Here is a 26865-nt window from a genome sequence, read left to right as displayed (position 1 = left end):
GTGAATTATTCAAAATAAGAATTTTGTATTGCTTCTCGCTGGCTGATTCTATCTTTGACTATAAAGTATTTGTGGTCGACGTGCTGCAGTATAATGACTCTAATATTAAGTAAATAAGCCCGTTAGTGGTTTGGTTCCCACCCAGCAAATGGCAACATTTGGTCCAGGAGTTTGAATAGTTGTGGTCTTTTACCTTAACTGTAATCTCATCTCTGGCCAGAAAAGCCCTAGAGGAGGGTTCGTCTTCTCAGAGGAGGGTGTGTAGAAACGCTGACTCGGATGTGATACCCACTGGACAGAGAAAATAGAGACAAATGATACTGCATTTAAGGGCACAACTCTGTTCTGTTATGGCTAAGAAGGTAGAATATTCTTCTTGCGCTGCCGTGTTGCTCCTTATAGAGAAGAGGCGGAAACATCTTTCATCCAATTGATCCGTATTTCCACTCAAGCAGAGGAGAGAGTAAGGCACTCTAAATGGAAGTGTGCCATGGAGAAAAGGCCATTTTTCTTTGAAGCACACACACATTTGCATTCGCATGATTGCTGCAGTGTGCATTGCAGCACCGCTTTACCATGCAGGGAGTCACGGTGCGAGGCATTGCACGGAAAACAATTCAGAAAGTTAAATATGATGTCACATCGAATTCATCACATCAAATATCTTCGGCATTGTTTATCTAATGTCAATAGCGCAATGAAGTTTTACTAGGCAAGATCTTGCTTGCGTGTGTGTTGCTTTTGTATGTCAGCATAGAAATGATTTGTCCTGCAGATGCAGACTAATGAATGAGGCGTCCTGCTCGTGGGCTGATATTAGCCTGGGTAGCAGTTCTTTTGATGTGATTAGCTCCATGCACTCTCTTGACAAATTGGGCTGTCCTTTCCTCACAGCTGAAGCACTAATCTATGCCAAAAAACAAAGAAAGTCCTTCCGCTTAACAGAACATATATGTGGCTGTGTGTGTGTGCATGTATTCTATGTGTGTAGATAGATAGATCCAATTAATAATTAAAAATAATTCAACTTTTCAGTGACCTAGCCTCAACAAGCTACCTTCATTCTTGCAAGCTTGTTTCAGAGCCTCCCATAAGTACCGGCTGCCGGCCAAACAACTGACTACTCATTTTAACAAGTTGTGATTCACTATGCGTGTACATTTACAACCACTAACCTCCGACAAAACAAAACATTGCGAGCAATATCAACATTGACCACCAAATATTGATTTTTTATTTTATCATTTACGGTCTGCTTCTCTGTCCTGTCCTCTGCTCTCTGCCCGGGGCGGGCTCCACACACACCCACACACGGAGCGAACACAGCACAGCAGAGAGGCTGCAGTGGACACAGTGAACCAGGTGAAGTGAAGATAACTCGAAGATATCTGGAGATGACAACAACTGCGTTCGTTACTGTGACTGCAATAAAAAGTAAAAAGTCCAATACTTTATCAAACCACCTGTTCAGCAAGCGTGTAGAAGAACAATATTTTCAACTTGTTTTGTCCGAAGTCTCCCGTCATGTTTTACACAACCACAGCGCACTAGTTAGGCTAATAGCAAAGTGTTACGAACAAGCTAAAACGAAAGCTGTCTGTATGTAGCCTGTTTAGATTTAGTTTGCCGCATATATTAATACTAGTCACATTCTCTGTAAACTTAGCTACTGGCTGAGACAAACCAGTCCCTTCTCTGTGTACCAGCAGTACCTGCAGGCAGTGAATCACATCAGGGAGGAAAACAGAGAACAAGAGGAGGAATGACAATACGCCACATAGATGTTTATTAGCTTAATGAATGAACAAATAAATGAATTATCTCTATTTACATTGCGCTTTTTACAGCAGAGCCACACTAAAAAAAAAAACACACACACTAAAACAGGCAATGTCGTCAAAGCAACAGGTCTATGTGAGCCTCACACTGTAACTTTGCAGTTTAAAATGTCCTAGAATGCTTTTGTAATTTTGGCCATTGACCGATTATGAAAACTAATGTCAGATGTCCCAAATCATGTTTAAAAAAACTGATGTGATGGAATTTCCTGCAGTAATATAGATGATCAAGTAAATATGTTTTTCCACGTCATACATTTTATGCCCCCATACCCCGCTAACTGGCTCGCCTGATTTTTTTTTTTTTTTCTAAGATGAGAAATTAGTCTGGTAAAACGGCCGCTGATAATTGATGAAGTCTGGCAGCAGCGGCCAAGTCAATGAACAAGCTTCCAGGAATGTTTTAGATGATGACAACAGTGAGCGATGCTTTATTTTATTTGAGTGTTGACTCCCCACCTTGCAGTTTTTCTAGTTTAAAAAGCTGAAGTACAACCCAAGGACAGACCAGCAGGTTGGGCATTTGTCCAGACAGGTGTAGGAAGTATTCATGTTGAAGTTGTCTGTGAAGGAGAGTACTTGTCAGTCATCTGCCAGTGTCTGATTTTATTGCCTGCAGAGTAACTTTGATCCACACTCAGTGACAATGCCCTAAACAATTCAAATGCCTACCTTGTCAGGCCACAATGAGGGAAGCAAAATTTGTGAACTCACTATGCGAGGCTATCAACAACCTCCCAGTTGACTAAAGTAAGGAACTGGATGGCAATTAGCATTATTGATGGAATGAATCGATGAGTGATTGTCCTTGCTTCCCCATCAGTTTTGCCAGCATCTTATTTTCACTACCTCTATGTATAGAGGGCTTAGAAACAGAGTTGGCCCTTTTCACTAACTGGTTTAGTCAGTGTGAGCCTCCTGGAATGATGACAGGTGTCTCTGTACTGTTAGAAATCCACCATCAGGTCCTGATGCATGTGTGTGTGTGTGCTTTTCAATATGAACATGTACAAGCATGCTTTCTTTCCAAACCACCAAATGTTTGGACAGAGAGCAACACAGCGCTCAGGAAATTCAAAACAGACTCATCGCAAATTATTTTCTTCTTCATCTGTTTGCAGTCAGATTTATCTCAGAAATGAACACATAAAACATCCAGCCCCCATCCCTCTAGCAGCTTTAGGAAGATTTTCTAAATATTTAACTTTAATTTAGATACCAGTGCTCGGAGGTAATTGTATTGGGGGCCTTGCTCTGAAACTTTCTGAATAATGGAAGTCCATCAGTTCAGCCACTTAAGATAGTGTTTAATGAATTAAGCAGGCCCTGGATGGGTGACCTGAGGTGGAAGACAAAGAGGTTGTATATATTACACCTATCTGATGGGACGTCTGCACATTTAGCATAAAGTATTCTCATGTCATCATCAGGGGAAAAGGGATTTGCTTATCTTGGACTCTGTGGAATGGGCTCCTTTTCTCTCTGTCACCTATTACCCACACAGGGAGTGCTTGCCCTGGAATTATATGTGCTTTTGAACATTCAGGAAAGTAAAGACGTGTTTACAACATTGGGCCTTGTGTAGTGATCCTAGGATATTCTGAATTGTTAATAGCTGTTTGGGGGATGAAACAACGCTCACACTCACACCAGGATCAATGCCAGGCAACCTCTTAGCATCACACCCCTCTCCCTATTCCCTCTATCCCCTGTAATCTGCCCCAACCCCCCCCCCCCCCACCCTCCTCAGCTTGCTCCCCTTCCCCACCTCAGTCCTTTACTGTGGCAAGTGGAGACTCTTATCATTGATTTTCTCTTTTCTCTCCTCTCCTCTGTTCACTCACTGCAGCGCCTCCCAACTTATCTGGCTCTGACAGAACAATGCTGCAGTAGGAGGGCACTCAAGGACAGATTAGATTGTTTGGGGATTCTCATTCCTCATTTTTTCATACTTCTTGGTCTATGTGTTCCTATCCTGTAGCACATTCCTACCGCTGTGATATTGTTTATCCACCTCTATCACTTGCAACTGCAACTACTTCTACTCTTCTTCTGCTTCTTGGGCTGAAGAATAATCTCTGCCTTGTTACTGTATATTGTCTCTGTGCGCCAGTGTGCATTAGTTAAAAATGTAGTTAAGGTTAACGTGTGTGTCAGCCCGTTTGTGTGTATGTGTGTGTGTGCGCGTGTTTGTTTCCGAGCTGTCACAGTGCTGAGTGTTTGTGGTGGTAGCGCCTCCTCTGTCTGAGCCATGGTAATTACTGTGCTTCACTGCCTCTGTAGAAGTCAATGAAGCTGAACTCATTGTCTCTCTCTACATGGAAGTCAACAATTGTGTGAATTCCCTGGCGACATCGCAGTCACTGCTAAACCAGCTTCCTGCATTTTTTATCAGTCTCAATGTGTCTCAGTTTGTCCTTTGTCTCTCTTTTTCTCTCTCTCTGCCTCTGTCTCTTGTGTGTGTTTGTGTGTGCGCGAGTGGTTGTGGTTGTTTTTCCACATCCCATTGAGTTCTACCAGGGGTAATTGAGCTTAAGAGTGTTGTTATTTAATTTCCATGTATGTATTTCTGTATTTAATTTGAATCATGCAGTCTATTTAAAGTTGCTAACAGCAGCTTAATCTAATTTCCAAACAACAACAGCTAGAAGGCATCTCAGTGAAATTGTAATGTGTTTTTCCAAAAATGGATTACACACAAGTGATATTTCTTTGCAGACTTCTATCTTTAAAAAATTGCATCCCACGCCACACTCAGCCTCCCTATGGCTGTGTGTACAGCAACTGTGTCCCACTGCTGCTGAAAGGGAGAGGAGATGTTACTATCAATTGTGCTAAAGCTAAAACCACTGTGACCACACTGGCGACTTAATGGAAGATCGCCAGTTGTTCTAAAACCCAGACTCCCTTCGGTAATGTTTAACCTTTACACTGCACTGCAGAGCACATTCTACGGTGAATAGGTTAGCCTCCAACTCAGGCAATGGGAGTGTGTGAGAGTGGTGTGACCGCAAGGGGAGAGGGGATGGGGTGTGTGTCATAAAAAGGAGGCTAGTTGCGTGGAATGTGTGTAATGGGTTGGTGAACCAAGGCCAGAGTGAGATGCTGGATGTGATTTAGACCATAGTGGCTTGGGTTAGCTAATTGCTGTTTGGGATAGGATGAGATAAGATGGAATGCAACGGATGGTCTCTGAACATGAGGATGGAAGCTGACGCCAACTGTTTTTGCCCTTTCTGAATGTGGATGGAAACCCAGCGAGTGATATGTTGCCATGGCAAAAACACAAGCCAACACTAGTCATTATTTTCTTCTACCTTTTCTTGCACTCTAGCAGAATCGGTAGGTACTGTGTGTAATGTATCAATGTATGCATGAGAGAGAGATGAAGAAAAGGGGAGAAGAGGTCAAGAGCATTTAAGGTAATAAATACAAAACTGGAAGATAGCTGGGGCATTCAAATTTAAACAATTGTTGTTCACAGTGTATGCTACTAGTAATGATGCAAAGAGAGAGTGTGTCACTGTGAAAGGGAGCAGGGTATGGATTGGGGCAGGGAGTACAATGTAGATGTCATTAATGTGATTCTATTGTCCAGCAAATTGGCTGGAGTATACTTATGCCTGCTAAAACAGCACGCACGCAATTAGTGCAGAGACAGAGAGAAAGAGAGCAAGTGCTTTGCATGCCAGTCGCATGCTGTGCAAGTCTTTAGGCACCAGTTAGCTTCTGTTGCCATGTTTAGAGTGTATAAATTGGTCCGCAGTTGTGTGCTGGCTCACAAACTGTCCTCCTCAGTGTCCATTTGTTTCCATCATTATGGTTCCTTAATAGACCAACTGTGGGATCTTTCTTAAATAGCTTGCTTTGCGGAGGTTTGCTTAAAGCTAAGTAAAAAGATATTTCCCCCTCAAGCGGTCTATTTAACCTCAAGTATGCATAACGTCTGGACAGCCATTCACCAGTTAATAGTACTGAGAGAAGAGCTTACAGGAAAAGTAATAGAAGACTGAGAATCCACAGTCCGCTCAAATCTTTAGTCTGGAAAATTGGCAAGAAGGAGGAAGAGGTTTTCTTGTGCTATAAAAAGAGATCTATGAAGGAGAGATTTGGATGAGGTTATGATTTCACTGAGGAAGGTAGAGAATTTGTGTTGTTACTCCTTGTGGAGTTGCTTTTGTTTACAATGGCCTTTACCAGGAAATGTCACACAAAGCACTCAGGCATCAAGGTCCATTCTCAGGGCAGAGCCTGAGGCTAAAGCAACCAAGATGAACACAGTACACACACAAACACACACACACACACACACACACACGTACAATAACACAGTCTGTGTTATGTAACATACAAAATATACCTATATCTATAATATACCTTTATCTCATATATGGCAACTTTCTTCCATCTTTAGTGAAATCTTGACATTGACCATTTTTTTTACAACTCATTAAACAACCTGTGTTGTCTCAAGGATTACACATTTGCATGATGGGCAGTAGGCTTAAATGAGACAGCGATTGTACTTTATTGTAATAGTTTCATATGACATTTGACTTATTTTTCCAGCTTCTATTTGTATTTTTGCTCTGTGGGTCTCAGGGGGGCGAGGGGAATAGCCTGCTGAACTAGGCCAGTGGAGACACTGACATTTAGACTCAAAGGCTAATGGGATGCCTGAGTCTGCCCTGCGCATGCTGGCTCTTTGTCGGGGTTCTCAGATCAGGACGAACTAGCCCACACTCCTCTTTCAGACCGTCTGGAGCCCTAATACGTTCTCTCTCCAGACACAGCGTCTTTCAAATGTGCCAGCCTTTTCACTCAGTCTTTATGTCTGAATGGTAGTAGCTGAAGTCAGTGTGGCTGTCTGTGTGTCTCTCTGGTGGCTGCAGCTGAAGACTCAACTCTTCACACACTGAGAAAGGGCCATGGGGAGGCCACGAAAGAGAATCACATTGTCTCTCCTAATGGAGGCCAGGGACTCATGGAGTTCTGCCCTTACAGTGGTAAAGCAAGACCTCCTTCAGATCAGTCATTTATTCTGTCTAAAGGCTCATTTATTCTATCCCAAGGCTATGTTGTGAAAAACATCTCTAATGATGATAGTAATACCCAGTGGGTTAAGATGTTGAAACGATCTTTTATCCCCCATGAGATGCCTTAGCGTGACCTATTCTTTGACCCTCAGGGTAAATGTTACCTATTGGAGCCAGAAGTCTCAAGGTCCGACATAACCAATGACCCGGGGCCAGTAAAAGTTTATGCAGGGCAAATAGCCAATCAGAGTCATGGGTATATAATTTAGGATGAGGGGAGGACATTTCTCTTCGTTTGATAACATTAAATGTGAAGTTAGGCTTTGCTGTCATCTTCCCGACTCATTTAAAAAAAGATGAGAGAAAAGCAGAGAGAGAGAGAGAGAGTGCGAGCAAGCTGAGAGCACAAGCGAGCGAGAGAGAGAGAGAACAGTGTTGGTCGAGCGAGGAGAGCGAACGGCGGTAGCGAGAACAAAGAGTGAATGAGAGAAATAAAACGTTATTTTCCGATATGTTTCACATTAGTTACGTTCTAAAGCACAAATAAATAAGCAATCAAACACTCAACAGATGATTTACTGTGGAGATAGATGCTTTTAGTTTATGTTTCGTTTTCCTCCTCTCCATTTCTCCTTTTCATTCATTTATTAGAGTTCAACCCCATGTCTGCAGTGGACAGGTGGCTCGCGGATGCAGACTGAAGCAAAACAAACGCCATGATGTTCTTCCTCTCTCTGTTCTATCTTAACAAGCACATTTCTGCAGATCTGCCAGCACCGTCTCAGTTCTTGACACAAGAGGTTATTATCAAGGTCACCCATACTGGCTGAAGTGTTATCATCATGAAGTCTGTTCTCTTCTTCTTATGTATTCCATACTCTCTGGCTTTAAACACAAAATGGAAAAACCTACATTTATGCGTCATTCATTTACTGATCCAATATGTGCCTAATTTTGCATATTTTGTGTAAAATATCAACATTACATATCCATAAGTAAAGGAAAACAACCAAATCTAAAGGGAACTTCACTTATGCATGTATTATGTATCCAATGAATAAATCACCAAAATTATGGAAAAAATTGTTATTTTCATTTTTTGGCTGCTGGGCCAGTGAAAACATACAAGGGGGCAATAAAACTCTCATCTACTGGCCAAGTGGGCCATTGGGGAAAAAAAAGTAATGTTAGACACTGAGACTTATTTGACATAGCTCAAAGGCTGTCTTAACCCCCCGTTGCACACTCATATATCACAATTGCACATCCTCCACACAGCCAGTGTCACAATGGCTGTGACACTGGAGGGTAATGGATGCGGCCAAAGTTTTAACACATCCATCACACTGGAAGGACTTGAAAGTACAATACAAATCAAACACAGAACAATATTTTGGATTTGTTTTTGAATGTTAAGCTTATCCACATTGTGAAAAAAATTGCATGGAGGGAGGATTGCGCACCTTCAGGGACTTACTGTACAACTGAGAGTTTCCCTTTGCTGCTGCTGTGTTGTAATGTGTACAGTAGGTGAGCATTTGGCAGCTCCATTAGAGCAGTTGAAGTTGCTTTTCTCAGGTTCTTTTGGGAGTAGGGTGTTTTACTCATCAGTTTCCACTACATAGATTTTCCTAGTTGTACTGGGGGTTTGAGTTACTCTGATTCTGATAGATGGGTGTTTTAACCTTCAGGACATTGGTACACTTGGATGTGAAAGGACACCTGTTCAAAAAGAGTTCTTAAATGTTAATTTAAATGCTCTTCGTGCTAATAAGAAATGATCTTTTCCCCCAAAAGGCAGTAAAATCTTAGATATAAAAAGAAGAAAATGAGATTTCTTAGAGGGAGAGGAAACACAGAGAGGGAAGGAGAGAGGTTTGTTTTGCTCTTGGAAATATCAGTGTAATTAGCTGTAGCATATCATTTACAAATCAGGCCTGACATTTAGGATGCTGGCGGGTAATAATGGAGAATTGTATTTCACTCTTGTGATGAGAGGAATGTCTTCCTGATTGGAGAGGGGCAACGTGTACAGCATAGCCCTTTTTTCCCAGGTGTCACAATCAGCCCTGTAGTACCAGATGTTACATTAGTCACTCTGTCCACTCTGCTCTGAAGCAAGTTTTCATGTCCTGTCTGAATTACCAGGAACGTTGCCGACTCAACTTTCAGTCAGCCTTGTTGATCAGAGTAGAGGTTTTCATCAGTATTTGATGAGAGAGAATTAGTGATTGCTTCCTACTAGCCTGGACTCGCTAAAGACCAGAGTGGTATAAACAGAGAGAATCAGAATAATCTCAGTGGAGCTTGATGTGTGTGTCCTGAAAAGTAACTAGTGACAGTTGAGTGTTGAGGCCAATGGTAGATTTCTCTACTGTATGGAAGTGAATCCAAGTTGATAGAGTTTATGTCAGTTATAGTGATTGCGCTATTTTCCCATTATCTCAAAAATGTGTTTTTCTTATTATTAGCTACTTCACTTGGATGTTTGACACTAGAAGGCTGTTTTCAAAAATTCATCTGCTGAAGAAGGAAAGCTTTTCCGTGCTCACCTTAAATCTGAGTTTAAAGCGTGTACATATGGGCATGATTTTGTGACAATTTGGAACCATGAAACCTTCAGTGCACATACATTTAGAATTGACTTTCCAATGACGTAGGAATCATCTTGTGACCAGCAGGTAAACTTTTTACATGTTCATAACATTTGTCTTATTATTCGGATAGATTATTATTTAAAACTGTATTCTTCTGTCTTTGAAAAACATGTCTGGCGGGGAGTTTTAAACTGCTTGTCCCCATACCACAGCTCCACTAACACTCCACAACATTGCTCACATTTGGATTTTCTGGCTCTAGCAACTCACAAGATGGCAGCAAGTGGTAAACCCAAACCTCAGGCTTCAACTACCTCTTCAGAAATCTGTGTTTTTGGTTTTTACAGTCAATGGTATGATCATGTGTCCCACTGTTGTGAGACGACTTGTGAAATGTTCGAAGATATGCCACCTTCAACGACTTATATGGGCATTTCCAGTGTGACAGTTCACACCTCAGCAATTGTCACCTTTGGCATTTTTGTCCTTTCAAGTCTATTTTGGGCCTTTACAGGATGCCTGAGTGAACCTAGAACCATCTGTTCCAATCACATCACTTCATCTGTGATCCAGTTAGGCTGTGGCATGTTACGAAGAGATGCGTCCCAGATAGAGCATAAAACATCAACGCAACACAGCAGCGCTACATCTCTCCCAGGCATACACAGAGTTGGAGTAGAGCTGGCAGACGTTTCTTATAAACACTTAGTCAACCAAAGAAAGGGCTACGCTGGATAGGAGAGTGACTACAGCCTCTGAACATCATGGAAATTGCCTTTGTGAATGAGAGGTCCCTAAAGGCCCAAGGTTCACATGAAAAAAATATTGGTTGGATACTGAGACAGAGCCATTCATCATCTGTAGTTGGGGTTAAAGGAGTAGTAGCTGATGATGGTCCATGATTCTAGTGGAGGATCTGTAGATAATTGGGATACATCCTTCACAACTCCAGCTGAAACGTACCTCTCTTACAGAGAGATAATAAATGAGCAAACCCTCTGCACTCTGTAATAAATACACATTAACCACAATTACTTCTGTGCTTTATAACTGCAGATTTGGTAATAACAGTGTGGCGGGGCTTGCCATGCTGTTTTATTATAATTTATGATTGCCTTTCATAGCACAACTGCAGAAAACTTAGTAGTTATAAATCTACTGTACTGTAGTGTGTAGCTGAGGGAGACTGCCATACAGCCCCATGGAGCAATCTTACCTGTATGCTTCGCCGCCGGTGATGAGTGTCCTCTGATCGTAGGTTGTGAAGGTTTTCACTTCAGGTTAATCTTGGTGTTCAAAAAAAAAGTGAACAAAAGCTGCAGAACATGATTTGTTTCCCATTTTAGGTATGCAGCGTGCGCTCCGATATCCATACACCTACAGTACTTGACTCATTTAAAACGACAGCTAAAATTGAGCTCACACATTCTTTTCAGTTGAACTGGATTGACAAATTCAGCATTTCCCAGACAGAACTGGTGAACACATTGCCAAGCTGTGATAGGTAATTTCTGAGGAAGCAGCCTTATCTGTCTTTTCCTCCCCCTTCCTCAGAGAAGAGGAGAAAAGTGGAAAAGAGAGGACAGGAGATGAGAGGAGGCGAGAGAGGAGGTAGATACATGTAGTGTGATCCGAGGTGCTTGCCAAAGTCTGCCACTTTGTCCTGCAGCGGCTGAAGCTTCACACACATTTTGGAAACCGTTAACAGCTGCAAACATGAATCCAGGTCACCAATATACAGTATGTGAAACACAGAGACCATTAGAGCCTATTACAAATAATGAACGATTATCTATCTGCTATGGTGTTTGGGGGAGAATAGAAGAAAAGAAAATGATGGTGATAAAATCTTAATCGCCACAATTATCAAGAAATAAGGTACATAGTGGGAACTTACAGTTTGCATGGTCTCAATTTGTTAAGACTGCATTTGTATACATTGTAGAATTGCGTTTCTACATTTGCATATATATTTGTGTATCTGTTTATACCTCTATATCAACCATTCTGCTAAAATGTGTAGCTTTAATCTATCTTGCTAAAAAATACACAACAGTAAAAAAAAAAAAAGAAACTAGCTGCCCACACAGAAGCTCAAATGAACATCTGTCACAGCTTGTTTGTAAAATACATTCCTACCTTGTTAATGCATCTACATATTTCAATGGATGCTTTATGGAAGGACACAGTGAAAGCTCTTTGTTTAATTTAAATCTGTGTTGAGTATGTTCGAGTGAGAGTGTTCTCTATGACCCACTGTGTAACAAGCTCAGAATAAATCATTTGCCCTATTTGCTTTACAGCTCTAACACAGACATGGCAATAGTATCACTGTTAGTGTTAACATGGACTGATGCTAATCCATTGTCCATTTGCATGCCTGTTCATAAAGAATTTGAGCTTTGTTAAAGTTCATCACCCTCAAGACCTGTCATTGCAGTCTGCCCTATACAATATTAATACAGTACTTAGTACCTGACCACTCGGGCGAGTATAACTGGCTTAGGTTTGTCTGCACTGGTTTAACAAAATCCACTAAATGATTTATTTTTGCATTTTGGGTGTGTGACATTCAAATGGAAGGCTGAATGTGACCTTGTCCCTTCACACCCTTTTCTGTTGAAGAGAGATTGGGTTGTAGTATCAGCTGCAGGCACAGAGTTCCCACAATTCAACATTTTCCCTCTATCAAGAGGTTATTCTGTCGGAGAGGCTCTGATGCCCGGAACATTTTATTCAGCTCTTGACAAAAAAAAAAACGATATATATAGAAAATTGTGTGTGTGTATATTTTTTTTTATCTACATCTTTCATTTAAATGGAAGCTTACGTCCATTCAATTAGCATAGCATTTAGGTATCGTGCAGTTTCAAATGCCTCACCACATGATCCTATCATTTGGGCCTCATCAGTGAAACTCATCAAGCTACAGAAGGTCTCTGTATTAGCTGGGTAATTTGCATGCCACTCATCCTCTCTGGCTGCATAGTTGGAACAAAAGAGAAAATTATGAAGCTCTCTTTGAAATTATATCATAATAAATGCATTAATTGTGTAGTATTGATTATCTCATCAATAATAAAGCCTTTTAAACCTTTTAAACAATTGTTAAATAAAAACACACTGAAGATGTGCTCAAGTATTGCTCTGACCTTGTTTTTTTTATCTGGTGTTTTTTCTCGCTTCAGTTAATATTTCAGCTAAAAAATATGGCAGAATAAATGTGTAATGTGTATTGGCTGCAGTTATAGCCCTCAGCAGGTGCTTTTTTGATCTGCCTACCTGGTTAAACAGTTCACACACCCAGGGTGAGGAGTGCAAGGAGGATGGAGCAATAAACTCTACAAGCTTTGTGTGTTTATGTGCTGCAATGCATAGGTCATGACTAACTGAATAAAATACATCAAGGATACCAGTAATACTGGTGGCTTGGGAAGTATTAAATATATACCAGTACGGATCCACTTAAGAGTCAACCCTTTCATTTGATGGGAAGAAGATGGACACGTTTTTTATGTAATACACCGCTGTCCAGTCATACAGAGATTTACAATAACACACATTCCAAAGCTTTCTGTCAGGTTGTTTGAGAGCAAAGACAGACAAGAGGAAACAGATGATGCTGACTGTTCCCTGTTGACTGAGGCGTTTCTGAGAAACTGATAATCCTTTTAGTTGCAAGCTGAGGATCAAAAGGAAGAAAAATGCCGAGAGGGCATCGCTATCTATCCATCTATTTATCTCTCTTGCCCGTCGCTGGATCCATCTCTGCATATCCCGCATGCCCTGCCTTATTCTTTCTGGCCATTCATCATATTCGTGTGTCCAACCGCATTCTGATCGCTTCCTTGCTCTTTTGTCTTCCCGTCTTGCTCCTTTCTTCTTTTCATCACCATCTCCTGTCTTCCTGTCTGATCTAACTGGCCTCTGGGCTTCTTTTTCTATCAGTGGAATTTCACACTCAAATCATTCCCAGTCTTTCATCCCTCCCTCCCTGCTCTCACCTGCCATTCCTACACTCTCTCTCTCTCTTTTTTTTATTGCAAGCTGGCCTAGGATACAGCACGAGGTATGCGGTGGTTATATCCCAGAGTGGTATAGATGTGGTGACTCCCCCAGTCTCTGTGGTAGTGACCCTGTCAGCCGTGATTTTCCAGAAAGGGAAACTAGTCACGGACACATACCTGTACCTGTCAATGTGGTCAGAAAGTGAAGACCATTCTGTCACCATAGAGTCACTCAAGAGAGGTTCCCTCCACACAGCTAATTGCCATTCAGAGAGAAAATCTGAGACCAGTGAACCCACTAGAGAAGAAGAAAAGCAGATTAGAATCAATAGATAGCGGAAGTGTGTGCGTGTGTGTATGTGAGAGAGAGAGAGACATTGAGTGAGTGGCATTGGCATAAGACGCATGTTTGATGTTTCTGTCAACACTCAAGCTACAGTATTTCCTCAAGAGCTCCTTTCTAGACTTCATGTCAACCCTCACTCATCTTCTCTATGCTCTGACATATTGAAAGAGTTGGAGCAGAGAGAGAGACATCGGGGGAACGAAGGCTGAGAAAAGAGAGTGGTCATTAATACTAAGGGAATTGATCTACTTAGGCCTCCATGGGTTTGCCTGTCTGCCAGTGATTGTAGTGTGCTCATTATCCATCTCTGCTCCAGGTGCTGCTCCAATTACTGGCTTGTTTTGATCGGAAAGCTTTTAATTAGTTCCTCATTAGCATTGTTTATTAAACTCACCCCATGCTTTTATAACGCAGGAGTGTTCTTTCCCTACTTCATGAGATGTTGTTGGATGGGGGGTTATAGTAGAACCGAGATATAATGGCTGGACAGGAATATCATATGTTTATGCACGATTAGCACTTAGTGAAGTCAATAGCAGTACATGTTTTTGCATATATTCCATTACATACAAATTTATCTGTCTTTGTAAACTCTTCCTTTACTAAGGTGAAGTGGTGAAGAAAGGAGGAGGAGGTAAATGTGAAAAGCCCTCCCACTTGCAGAACCTTTCCCCCTGTGCCAAAAGTGTTGTTGGACAGTCACACACCGAGGAGCTGAGGTGGCAGTAGGGGGTTAAGAGACGGAGAGACAGAGAGAGTAAGATGAAGTAGGAGGAAGGGGAAGAAAACGTTGGAGCCCGATGCGAAAGTCTTATGTGAGAGGCTTTTGAATAGCTGAGCTTCACAGTTGAGTAGCTGGACAAGACAGACAGGACAGCGAGAAGAATGCCAAATGGACCAGCAAAGACTGATGCATTGCTTTTTTTTTTTGTCCATCTTTCCTTTTCTTCTTTTCCCCTTGTATGTCGCTCTGTCTCTGTCTATTTCCAAGCTCTCACTCTATTCTTTTTCTTTATATTCCTTCATGTCGCTGTGCATCTTTCATGCTGCCTTCCTCATGAGTTCTCTCCTACATATTCTTTATCGGAGCTTATTTTCTCTCTTTCTGTCTCTGTCTATCTTTTTGCTCCCCTCTCCCACCGAGCAATAGCTGACACAATATTCTTCCAGCTGAGTAGTTTAGAGAAGGAGGGGAATGTGTGTGCATTTGCATGTGTGAGAATGTATCTATTTGTGCCTGCATATGTGTGTCTGTTTGCACATTGGGCGAGCAGTGAGTGGACAGTCTAAGTTTTGTTTTCTTAGCACGTCCTGGCGGAGTGTGACAGTGAACAAAGTGTCAGTGTGTGAGCGTGGAATGAAAGCCAGCCCCGAGTGTCATAGCATGCCCCAGATCTGACACTCTGGAGCCCATAGCTGGGGACAGTGGCTAGCTGTCTGCATGATGTGGATGAAACCAAACTTTGTAGACGTAAGCCTCATGAGGAGAGGGAGGGAAGCCAATAGGGATGTGAGGACAGTAGGTGGTCAGGAAAGACATAGCCTGTTGGCGGTGGGCTCTGTCTGGGCATCATATGGCACACTGACTGGGAGCAGTGAGCAAAAGAGCAACCACCCCCCCTGCCTGAGTGCCATCACTACTGATCTACTCCACAGAAGAAAGCTCACTGTTAACAGACCTTTGCTATTTTGTCCATCAAACACACACACAAAGAGAACGTACACCTTTGAATCTAAAAAGACTCTGGGTGTAAAGCTTATACTACAAATGGTATATGCTCAGCAAAGCTATTTGTTTTGACTTTTTAAACAATTAGTCTATCAAAGCAAAAAATTAATGGTTTTATTTTCATCTGCTTATCTGTTCCTGTCAAAAGAAATCAGCTCCTTACGACCCCCGCAGCAGAAGCAGCAGCAGCAGCAGCAGCAGCAGCAAACAAACAGCCGGAGTGTGCCATCTTTAGCTTAGGGGGTGTACATTTATACTAGGGTAGTAATATATTGAATTATCTTGTATTATGTCTTTACTGCTTAGCTTTGAGATAGCCATGATCACCCAGGCAGCAGCTGCCTTTCTCCTCCCATCCTTCTCCATATAGTGCATTTATATACATTAAGCTGCCATCTCCTTAGAGGTGAATTAAATCTCTGCGCAATTCCATCACTCATTGCTCTCCTCTGCTCTATCCTCCTGCTGCTGAAATCCCAGCGGTGGTTACCACTTCTGCAGCAGAGTTTTTTGTCTCTGTGGGGGAGAGAAGAAGAGAGCCATCGGCCTTGTGAATGCTCCCAGAACGCAAAGGGGTGCTCCTTTTTTTTGCAGTGGTACATGAGGATTCTGGCGGTGGTGATTTAGACAGCCAGATATTGGAACTGGAAGACCCATCAAGCCATTTGGAAGAATAGGAAAAGGTGCAGAAATGAGCCTACAAGGCATTAGAAGTAAAGAAGCAGGCTGCACCTAAGCATACTCACAAGAGAGAGAGAGGAAAACAGCAGCGTGCTTCGTGTGTATGTAGGCACGTGTGTGAAAACATACTGTATATACGCACACATACTCAAATACATGCACACGTGCCAACATGCTTCCACAGACATTCACATAAACACTGGCACAGTGAGGATGCCCTGCTCATCTGCTGGCTCACTAAATTTAACGGAGAGCCAAACACACTGCCTCTTACAAATTCAGCTGAGCAGCACAGAGACAGAGGGAGAGGGATAGAGAGAGAGAACACAGGAATATGTCTGCAAGAGGGGTGGGGGGGGGGGGGTGTACAGGACAGGGAGGTGGATAAAAAAAAAAAAATCAATGATTTTACTCCTTTGTTTGAAAAAGGGAAGCGCATGGTGAGCGCAGAGATGTGGCCGACCTTCAGGTGCCCCGGCGCCTTCCTTTCATGTGCAGAGCAGATTACGAAGTGATTTTCAGTGGGAAAAATGAACTCACTGATGCATTGCACTAATTTCATTTAACATTTAAAGAAATGAGAAGAACAGGTCCCAGAGAGTTGCCACGGGCGAGGTGGAGGTGGGGGAAGAGAGGAGGGGAGCTGGGGGGAACATGGTGCAGTCAGCAGTTTATGTTGAATGGAGTGAGAATGAGAGATAAGCCGGGAGCCATCAGTTCATTACTCCACATATTACTCATTTTTAACTATCCCTTTACATCTCTTGAATTCTTCTTCATCAATTCTTCCCTGCTGAACACAGACGTGATCCAGACGAGTGTTACAAATCACACTCAGCAGTCATTTCCCGCATGCTGTTCGTCGGCATGGCAGACAACACGTGTTCATGTGTGTGTTTGAGTTCAAAGGGGCCAGAGCTCAGCGTCATGGAGCGGGTTGAGGATTTTTTTTTGCACCATCAGCACAGCTATATTGGCTGTGGCAGAGATTCTTCTCAGCGATTTCTGCAACATAAAGAGTTAAGATGGCCGTGCTCTTGACTTCTACTAATCCTATTACTCGAGAGTGCTGCTCTTAGAGGGCTCCAACCTCACTTTTATTGGAAATCCTTTGCCGTTATAAAGCCTTTTAGCCTTTGGCTGGGCTATTGCTCTCATAAATCTAGTTCCTGGCCTTTGGGCGATTCCCTCATGTTTGTATTATTGCAGTTTTACTTATCGACATTTGTATACAGACAGAATCCGGCTCTCTTATAATGTCATAATGCTAGTATCACTCACCTACAAGTTTCCAGCTGAGGTCGGCCATTAATGTGATTTTTTTATCAGTTGCCTTATAGTTGGACAGTTTCATTAATGTCATTCAGACCAAAACAACTAAAAGTCAGACAGAAAGAAAGCTCGGAAACAACCAGGGCTGGCTGTAATGCTTCTAATTTCCTCCTTAGCTGATCTCTAAATGCTTGTGCTTTGTCACTGCCACTACACCACAGAATAAATTCACTCTTTCACCTCCCCGTGCCTCCTCCTTCTCGCTCTCTAATTCATCTCATTTCCGCCTCGTGGTTGGTTCAATCTCCACCTCCTTTCAGTGCTGGCTCCTCCAGCGTCAGGCTAGTGCTGCTGGCTGCTCCGTATTCTGGGGCCGTTGTGTCTCCGGTGGAGAGTGATTGTGCCGGTGGCAGGGAGGTCAATTGGAAGAAATTGCGTTGCAGCCACCGTGGAGCTGAGGCGAGAGGGAACAAACTGGATATTAGCCCAATCCATGTAGGCTGGCGTGTTTACACCATCTATCCCCCACCCCCACCCCACACCGCCACCACCCACAACTCACACATACACACTCACACATTCCTTCGCTTTGGTCAGCGGCTGACTGGAGAAACGGAATCACGCTGGGGCACTATTAAACATTATCACACATTTGTGCAGACCCAAATTTGCATGTGTGGATACACTTGCAGCACTCAGTGTGACAAAATACAGATTGTATTTTTAAGAGGCATTTCTACTTTTTCTGCCTTGTGACTTTCCAGCATGTCCCAGCAGCCTTGTTAGCCAGGCCACACAGCTCAAGGTTCCTGTGTGTTGGCGCTTAGCTCAGGATTAAAGTGTGTAAATTTCAGCTTCTGGGGGCAAAACCTCTTGTTGCCTGTTCACTTTGTTCTCTCCCTTGGCAAAAAACAATGTTTTTCAAAGGGTGTCTGTCAGCACTCCGGTGTTGTGTTGTGTCTCCCATTTGAAAGAAAGAAAGAAATGGCTTTTCTGTGTGACAGATAGCAAGTTTCCAGACATAATTGGTCAGCCACAGTAAGATTTTACCTATGTCAATGTTAAGGATATTGAGTGCTTGTTAACTATATGTTCATGTTTTCAGTATGTGTACATGCAAGGGTGGGAGTGTTATGACATCTATGGTTGAGATATTGTCTAGATATTTACAGTATTCAATTTTACACCAAATGCAGAGGGAAGTTTGACTCCAGCAAATATCAGGATGTGAAAAGTCTGATGTGAAATTCTGGTGTGAAATGTAAGTTATGATTGTGAACATCCCGATCAGCAGTTAAAGTAAATGTATTTAAGTAGGCCTGCATTGTAAATTGTACTTAAACACCTCCATAAAAAGTATTCTAAAGCATGTTTAATCTGCTCACATGCAAAATTATGTCATGTCTCAATAGCCTGACCTGTCCTGAAAAAAATGATATATGGCGTGCCTTGGTGACCCATATATTAACTATGTCATAAGCCTATAAATGCAGGAAATTGAAAATGAGCAAAAACACCTTAGGGTTTAAAGGGTTACGATTCCTGTAAGTCGATGTACAACAACCAGTACAGCTGCAATCTCATCCATGCTTGTCGCCATTATACTGTTGCTGTTTTTCATAAATGTTGCTGGGTAGCTAGCTATCTAGGTAGGAAGATGGCATCAACCTTCTTAATCCTGCCTATTAAGCTCTGATTAGTACCTTTATGACCTATATGAATTGCTGAACACATCAGAGATGCAGGAGGTGGTTCAGAGGTATGGAACCAGACTAATATATTTGATTTAACATGATGTAAACATGATTTACATGATTGAATATTGCATACTGTAACAGTTAAGACCTGATGCTAATGAAGTACAACATGAAACAAGAAACAGTACAAAAAAGTATTACATTTTCTGTAAAATAACCTAAATATCTGTTGAAAAAAACAGGCTCTGCAACCTGATTAATGTAAGTAAAGAAATTAAATTTCATAGTATGGGTGAAGTTCCTAATGTGGATATTTCAAAACCAAATATATCTTTAGTAGGGTCGAGGGAGTTGTCTGTTTGACTCTTCAACATATCAGCATTTTTCAGTCCTTTCCTCCTGATCTTCCAAAACCTTTTGAATGTTGGCCTGCCAAAAGTATACTCACACATGCCAAGCACACCATTTTTGTAATGTGTTCACCATTTCTCTGTTCTAGGTCAGCCAGGAGGGTGTGCATAAAAACTCTTCAAAAACAAGGTCTACCTTCGCCAGTTTGGCAGAGTCTTGTTCTACTGCACTATAGCATCATTAATTCACATGAACTAAGAAATGTTTTCTAGATTTGCCCAAGGTATCATGTGTGCCATGGCAAACTTTAGGAATACTGTAGCACAGAACTCAACAGTCTCTGAGAAAAGGAAGACTTACCACCACCGATCAGACCTGATAGTGCTAGCTGTAGGCTTCATACACATACTAATGGATGTTGACATGGGCAATTTCCAGTTGAGACCTTTTGTTGTTGTGATGAGTAATTAACAATGGCCTACAAAGATGTTGGTGTGAATATTTAATAGTGACAAAGCGGGGGAGTGAGCAGACAGTGTTAAAACTACAACTCATGTATAATTCATAGTCGCTGACAGTGATTGGACTATCTCGCTTCTCTCTCTTTCTCTCTCTATGTGCCTCCTGCCACCCCCCTTTCTCCCTTTCCCTCCATATCACAGGGTACATTGGGCTCTCCTTGTATAGAGGAGAATCCAATGTGGAGTGGCACTTCATATCTTGTTAGGCGATTTATTCATGGTAATGAAGGGTTTTAATGTACTGTACAGGACAGCACTCCGACTTTGGTTGTAACATACTCAGCAATGATCTGTGGGATGGATTATTTGAGCACTGGCTTTAATTTAGATTCAATTACAGGGTTGGTGCTGTAGGATGGGATGTGACCTCTAATGTCTGTCCATTCTGTCTCTGTCTGAGCCGAGCATGACAGAGCAACACTGGCTCAAACTTCACAACTGTTCCAGACTGTATGTCAGGACTAGACAGCCTGCTTTTCCGCACAGAATTTCCCAGGTATTCATATCCACCCAATACCTCTCTCAGTCTCTCTCTTCAACCCCTCCTTTTTCCATTACTTGGTCTGACTTGCTGTTTGCTGTGGCTCTCTTATCTCCTTGCCCTCGCCATCTCAGTCTCTCTGAGTCCAGGCTTGCCAATACAGTTCCTCATTTGTACAACTCTTCACCTCTCCAACACACTTTTTCACACAGGTTTTTGAGCATACCTACTGATACAATCACACTCAAACACATGTGGAAACGCACACGTACACACCTTTAGATGATCTCTCTTCCCCATTCATCCTCCCACTCTTTCTTTGCTCTAGAGAATAAAACTGGCATTTTTTTCTGCAAAGCAGCCTATCAAGGGGCAGCATCACCCATGTCCAGAGACCAGGTTTGATTGGTTTCCACCAGGCTGCTCACATATACCATGGAGTGTATGCAGCATATGGAGCAAGATGGATGGAGTGATTATAAAAGAACACATGGTTTGACATTTATTAGTTGCTTTTTAGTTCAGATATTTTCTCATTTCCTTGCAGTATTGGACTTAGGTTCTTTTTTTACAACAGAAATTGATTGCCTTGTTACTCAGCATCTCTCTTTCACTCACACACATATTCCCCCTCTCTCTCTTTCTCCTTTTTTGTCCCCAGCCAGTTGGAGGGAGTAAATAACTATTGATTTGGGCCAACTGAAGCTTGCTAGCTAAGATGCTATTGTGCTAACTGGTCCCTTTGTCTGCTGCCCCTGGTGTGTAGTACTCATTTTGTTTGTGCATGTTCCTCACAGGAACTTCAGTTTGCAGTTTTAGAGTTTTACAGAGATTGTTTGGAAGTATCGATAAACTTGTGCTTTTGTAGCTGTTTAAAATCTGTTTAAAATCTGTTTAAAGGACCGTGGGAGTAAGAGTCTATATCCATGTTAGCGGCTTTTTGAGGCTGTACTTGCTATTACCACTAAATACAAATTGCAGCTGTCCAAAGTATTGGACAAATTAAATATTTGACCCGATGATGCAGGTAGGGAGTTATTGAGACATTTCGCTCAAAAATTCTCTCTTGCTCTAGAGGAAAACGTCAGAGGATCACCAAAGTGATTAGGATACATAGTTGGGGAACCATGAATGTCTGTACAACATTTGGACCGATCAATCTAGTAGGTGCAGTAAGTGAAAACTTTGACCTGCTGTTGGCACTGGAAGAAAAGTCAGGGATCACCAAAGTGATCAGGATTCATCCTCTGAAGACTAATTTCATCGCAGTCAATTTAATAATAGTTAAAATATTTCAGTCTGGATTAAAGTAGTGGACAGACTGAGCAGCAGACAACCATTACTATCCCTGCTAGCTTGAAATTAGCATGTGTCTGTGGTCTCTTTTCTTTGGCCATTTCCAAAGTAAGCTGATATGAAAATATCTCTCTTCCTCGACATTTTAACCTTATGTCCACATAGAACCAAGTGTTTTCAGATCCATAAATGTAAGTTTAAAAAACTGTTGTTTGCCATGCATTTTAGTGTTAACAGGAAAACATCTTTTCCAAAACAACAACCTGGTGTTCATCTTTCCCAGAGATCTCCTCACAGAAAAAAGAATGAGATGCATTAGTTTCATTTGCATCCCGTAAAAGGATTCCTTATTCCAACAACATGCAGATGTCTGTGCAGACGCTTTATGGTAAGTGTGCTGATGTGTTTAATATGCTCATTAAATCAGCAATAGGGACACATGTGTTTCCGCTCATTCTGCCCACATGAGACAGAGCCGTAACTCAATCTGTAGCCTCCCTGGTTAGCCACATGTGCTGATACCTGCACCAGGCCCTGATGCAGCCTGACACTGCTACGCTTGAGATACAATCTGTATGAAAGCTGTGGTTGCCAGGATTGCTCTAGTGAGATAGTGAGGTACTGGAGTCTCTGGCATGGAAAGTGTGTGTGGGGGGATTTACAGGAGGTTAGGGACTGGGCCTCATTTGGCCTCCTTAGTACGTTAGGGAAATTTTGGTGGCCAGAAAGATACCAGCTTCATTAGAGTTTTCATTTCATTTTTAATCAGGCAGTCCAGTGAGGTAAGAGAGCTAAAATAACAGTTATTAATAGAGACACACACTGTCCACCAGGATGTGGACGTCCTACAGTAGGTGGGAGAAAAAGGATTGGGAAGAGCCAGTGAGAAAACAACAAGAGGCGGTGCAATTATGTTTTTTTTCTGAACTTTTTTTTTTTTTCTCCAGTCAAAACAAATTAACCTAGGGCTGGCAAATGCAAATGGCTGATGTTTTTATGCCCAGCTTGAAAGGGTGAGTCATCCTTGTTATGGTGCTGTCACCTTTGCTTTGGCGCAGGCACAAGACAAATCTGTGTGTGCATGACCTGGCACTGGGCTCATTGACACGCTAGTGATTGAGACAAGGAGACACTGGGATTAGCAGGTCATTCGCAGGTCCTCTGTTAGAAGAGAAAGCTTCATTAGAAATTATGTGTGCGACTCTGAATTGAGTCGCACACAATCACTCTTCAGGTAAAGGAGCGATAGCTGCAGTTCAACATTTCAAATACGATATCCCTCCCTCTCCTTCCTTTCCTTTCTCCTCACCTCCCTCCGCTCAGCAGATTCACCATAACACTATAAACCAGACTGCTGGATCCAGGAATAAATGGAAGGGACACTCCATGTATCCTTCTGGATTCCTTCAAGTGACCTCGGGCCAAATTCCCTACAGAGTACTAGCACCTCCGCTGCTCTGTTGCCTGTCACAGCAGGGAAACTGCTGTACATGAGAGCTTTTCAAGACCAGACCAGAGAAAAGCTATGAAATGCTGATGCTGATGATGTATGAGTGTCAACCATCATTGTGATTCTAAGATAATGGCAATGATATATTGTATAGGAAATGTCATGTTTGCTGTTATCTGTAACTGTGACTTGTTTAATTCTCACTGTAGAATTCCTTAGTGTGATAAAACAGTATTACCAATATATATCATATTTTTATTATTGTATGCTAAAATTGCCTATGAATATGCATTTGATTTTGGAGGTGAAATGATGGCTCTACAGTGGAGTACAAGAAAGTCCTTTGTTTTTTTATGGATTTTAACCAAAAAATACTCATTTAAATTTATTTCTTAAGGTACATTTTATTTTCAGTTTTTTGCATTTTTGTTGTACAATTTCCTGCTGCAAGAAGACACTGTGCACTGCAATTTGCAGAGAGAAGGGCCTCTCATGGAGAGGAGAGCTCAGAAAATGCTTCAGGTAAAATAAAGTGGATAGAAAAACACTTGACGATGCTGCAGACTATCCAGGGTTCATCAAAGTTCAGTAACAGTGAAAACTGCACATATTGATCAAATACAATCTCATTTTCACCCAGATTTTTGCAATATAGATCTTTTCATGATTTTCTTAATATCTAAAGTAAATGTAAATTCCTGGATTTTTCTTCACAAATAAAAAATGTATAAGTAATAATAATAATAAGAGAGTTGTTAGATGTTCTTGCTGTAAAGAAAGCACAGAATGAGTGTGACTTTGACTGTGAGAGTTCATGTCATCACTGAGAGAAGAAGCAGATGTAAAGCTTTTAGGGTGTACAGTGTAAACGACCCAACGTAAAAGGGATCAATTTATTTTTCCTACTCTGTAAATGGGTATGTGCCCGTGCTTTTGTGTGCCTGTAATGTATGTCTGCCTGTGTGACACCACGTGCATCTGTGCATGTGTGAGTGATGGAGGGTTGAGGATGGATTGCTGTTGAGTGCATACAAGCGGATCTGGAAGGTTCAGCTGCCCAACGTATGGCTGAGTGATGCTCTCCGCCTGATCTTCCCTACACTTCCGATACACAAACAGCAGCACATTTTACAAACAAGCGCTGGCTGGTGTGCTTAGCCTCAGCGCCACCTCAGATCAACAATATTAATGCACTCCAAATATTAGTTTTCTCCCTCATTACCAAGCTGGGTGCTCCACGCCTGAACCCACAGCAGTCCTTAAGGATGGAGACAGCGGGATGTGTGTTTGTGTGTGCATATTGAGCCAATTACACTGTAATGCCTCTGGTTTCTTTGGCTTGAAGAGAATGTTTTGTGCTTGTGTGTTTGCTGTTATTTATTCTTATAGACACAAGTAACCTTATATTGCTGCTGACGAATTCATATCACTGAATTGTGTTCCACTTGTTTGTGCAGCAGAATATGAATGTATTTAGACAAGAGCCATGACAGTCTCACTAAAGAGTTGCTTCTTGCTAAGCCTAAGTGGGAGAATAGTAAATAGAGAACGAGAGGAGAACTGTGCATCGTGAAATCCCCATCTGCTGTAAAGTGGGGCGCTGACACTTTCAATCTGTTCGGCTTCACGTTCGTCCCTCCCTCTCAGCTCTCTCGCTCCTCTCCATTATTGCTCTCATCCTTGATCTTCCCTCTGTGTCTGCTTTTGTTTCTTGTGGGCAAAGACTCCTTGGTCTTCTTTATACAGTAATCACAGATCTATCTCAGTGACAAGGCCTTGGCATATATTCCACAGTGTAGGTAGCTATTAAATGCAACCCAATGTATGTTCTTTGCGTTTCATGCTCCTGGCCACAATATGCATCACTGGTGACAGTCACCTAACAAGGCAAGTAAACATTTGACCATGCTGTCCTCCCATTGTAGTTACATTGTAGGTGTTCAATTTTCCTGGAGGGACCATGGGAAATGTTTTTCACTGTGTGGACATGATAGAGGCCAACATGACCACTTTCTCCTGGGGCACATGGACAAGTGGTGGGATTATTTTCTTTTCTCTTTAAATGTTAGTGTCTTTAAGATGGTTCCCATGGTTAGAAGAACTGGAAACATTGTGGGTACAAACCACTAGAATTTTTTAACATTTTGGCTTTAGCAATGTTTATGTATAAAGAATTCATACTAAGATAGCAGATATTGTGACATGTCTTGTATTTATAGTAAATGCCATGGGAAGACCATGTGTTATCTGTTTTTTTTTTTTTGAAAAAACACTTCCTTTTGTCTCCAGTGTAGAGAGAGCAGTAGGTAAATTCATTCAATTATCAGCCTTTTCAAGCTCAGTTGGGTCAAGAAAACCGTTACTTTAGATCCAATCAGTGTGAGATAGCAAGTGAATTTCTACCTAATTTTCTGGTGTAAATGTGATTTCCACACATACATCGATACATAATGCCCCTTGTGGAGATGCATTTCCTTTTTGGATTAACCCTAAATAGCTTGTTTTTCCAGGAAATTAAATGTGGAATAGAAATATCAGCAGGCCAAGACCCTCTGCAATTTAAGAATTAAAGAAAACTATCTTTTTTTTTACTATTATAAGATGATGATTTATTTTTAAATAAATCGAAGAATGAGAAACTTAAAGTGAAAGAAGGAGTGGAGAGATGCTAAAAGGGTCCAAAACCACTTATTCATTTTTCTCTTGGTTTATATATAGGTCTGTGTGTGTGTGTGTGTGTGTGTGTGTGTGTGTGTGTGTGTGTGAGAGAGAGAGAGAGACAGAGAGAGAGAGATAGACAGAGAGATAGAGAGAGAGAGAGTGCACCTGCTGCTTTTATTAAGTGGGTTCAGAGTATCCAACTTTTGCAGGTACATATGTATGCTTCTCCTCTTTCAATGTACATTACATACATGTGTATGTTTATGAGTAAATGCGTATGAACACTTTTAAAAATATAATCAATCATTTCCTTCTTTTAACAGCAGACCAAACAGATAATATCAGAGCGATAGCTTCACTGTTTTAGCAATTACTGCAACTTTTCCGCCTGATATGGCCAAATCAACAGACCGCTTGTGATTTGGACCAATTGTCACATTTCATGCTGTGGTAAGATGAACAAATCTCACCTGCCAACAAAAATTACTGCCATAAAGCATGCAAAACAATTCACAAATGTTCCCAAATGAGGTTTGCATTCAGTTAGTTAGAAGTTGATGTTGTTGATGTTGCAAAGATGGACATAATCTACCACTAGCATAAAAAAGGGCACTTTGGAAATGAAACTATATTTTTATGTTAATAGATTTATTTGAATGGCATTATTGACTGATTTTACTTAGTGTTGATGTTGAGGTGAACATTTATTTAATAAAGGCTTATATAAATGGATCTCAAGAACAGTATTTTCTTTTTTAACTTTGGGCCCATGGTTCTCGTGTTCAGAGAATACATTTTTTTTTAAATGTACTGAAATATATAGATGTTTCTGTGATATGCAGTATGCTTTAATCCATAAGTATTTTTGACTGCAATAATCAAAAAAAAAAGAAACTGCGAAA

The 26865-nt window shown here is 41.6% G+C and overlaps 1 protein-coding gene and 1 long non-coding RNA gene across 5 annotated transcripts in view; both read left to right on the top strand.

Annotated features, from left to right (window-relative positions):
- The window catches only part of LOC121895088 (cadherin-4-like), a 276647-nt gene that overhangs the window by 46051 nt on the left and 203731 nt on the right, over positions 1-26865 (top strand). The gene's annotated exons all lie outside the window — the stretch shown is intronic.
- Positions 21122-23998, top strand: LOC121895097. Its single transcript, XR_006095673.1, has 3 exons — positions 21122-21314; positions 22136-22240; positions 23179-23998. It is a non-coding gene; the product is annotated as an uncharacterized LOC121895097 (long non-coding RNA).

Source organism: Thunnus maccoyii, chromosome 4 (genome assembly GCF_910596095.1).
Source record: "Thunnus maccoyii chromosome 4, fThuMac1.1, whole genome shotgun sequence".
Taxonomy (NCBI): Eukaryota; Metazoa; Chordata; class Actinopteri; order Scombriformes; family Scombridae; genus Thunnus; species Thunnus maccoyii.
The sequence above is the reverse complement of the archived record's forward strand: the minus strand, read 5'-3'. Positions and strand labels throughout refer to the sequence as shown.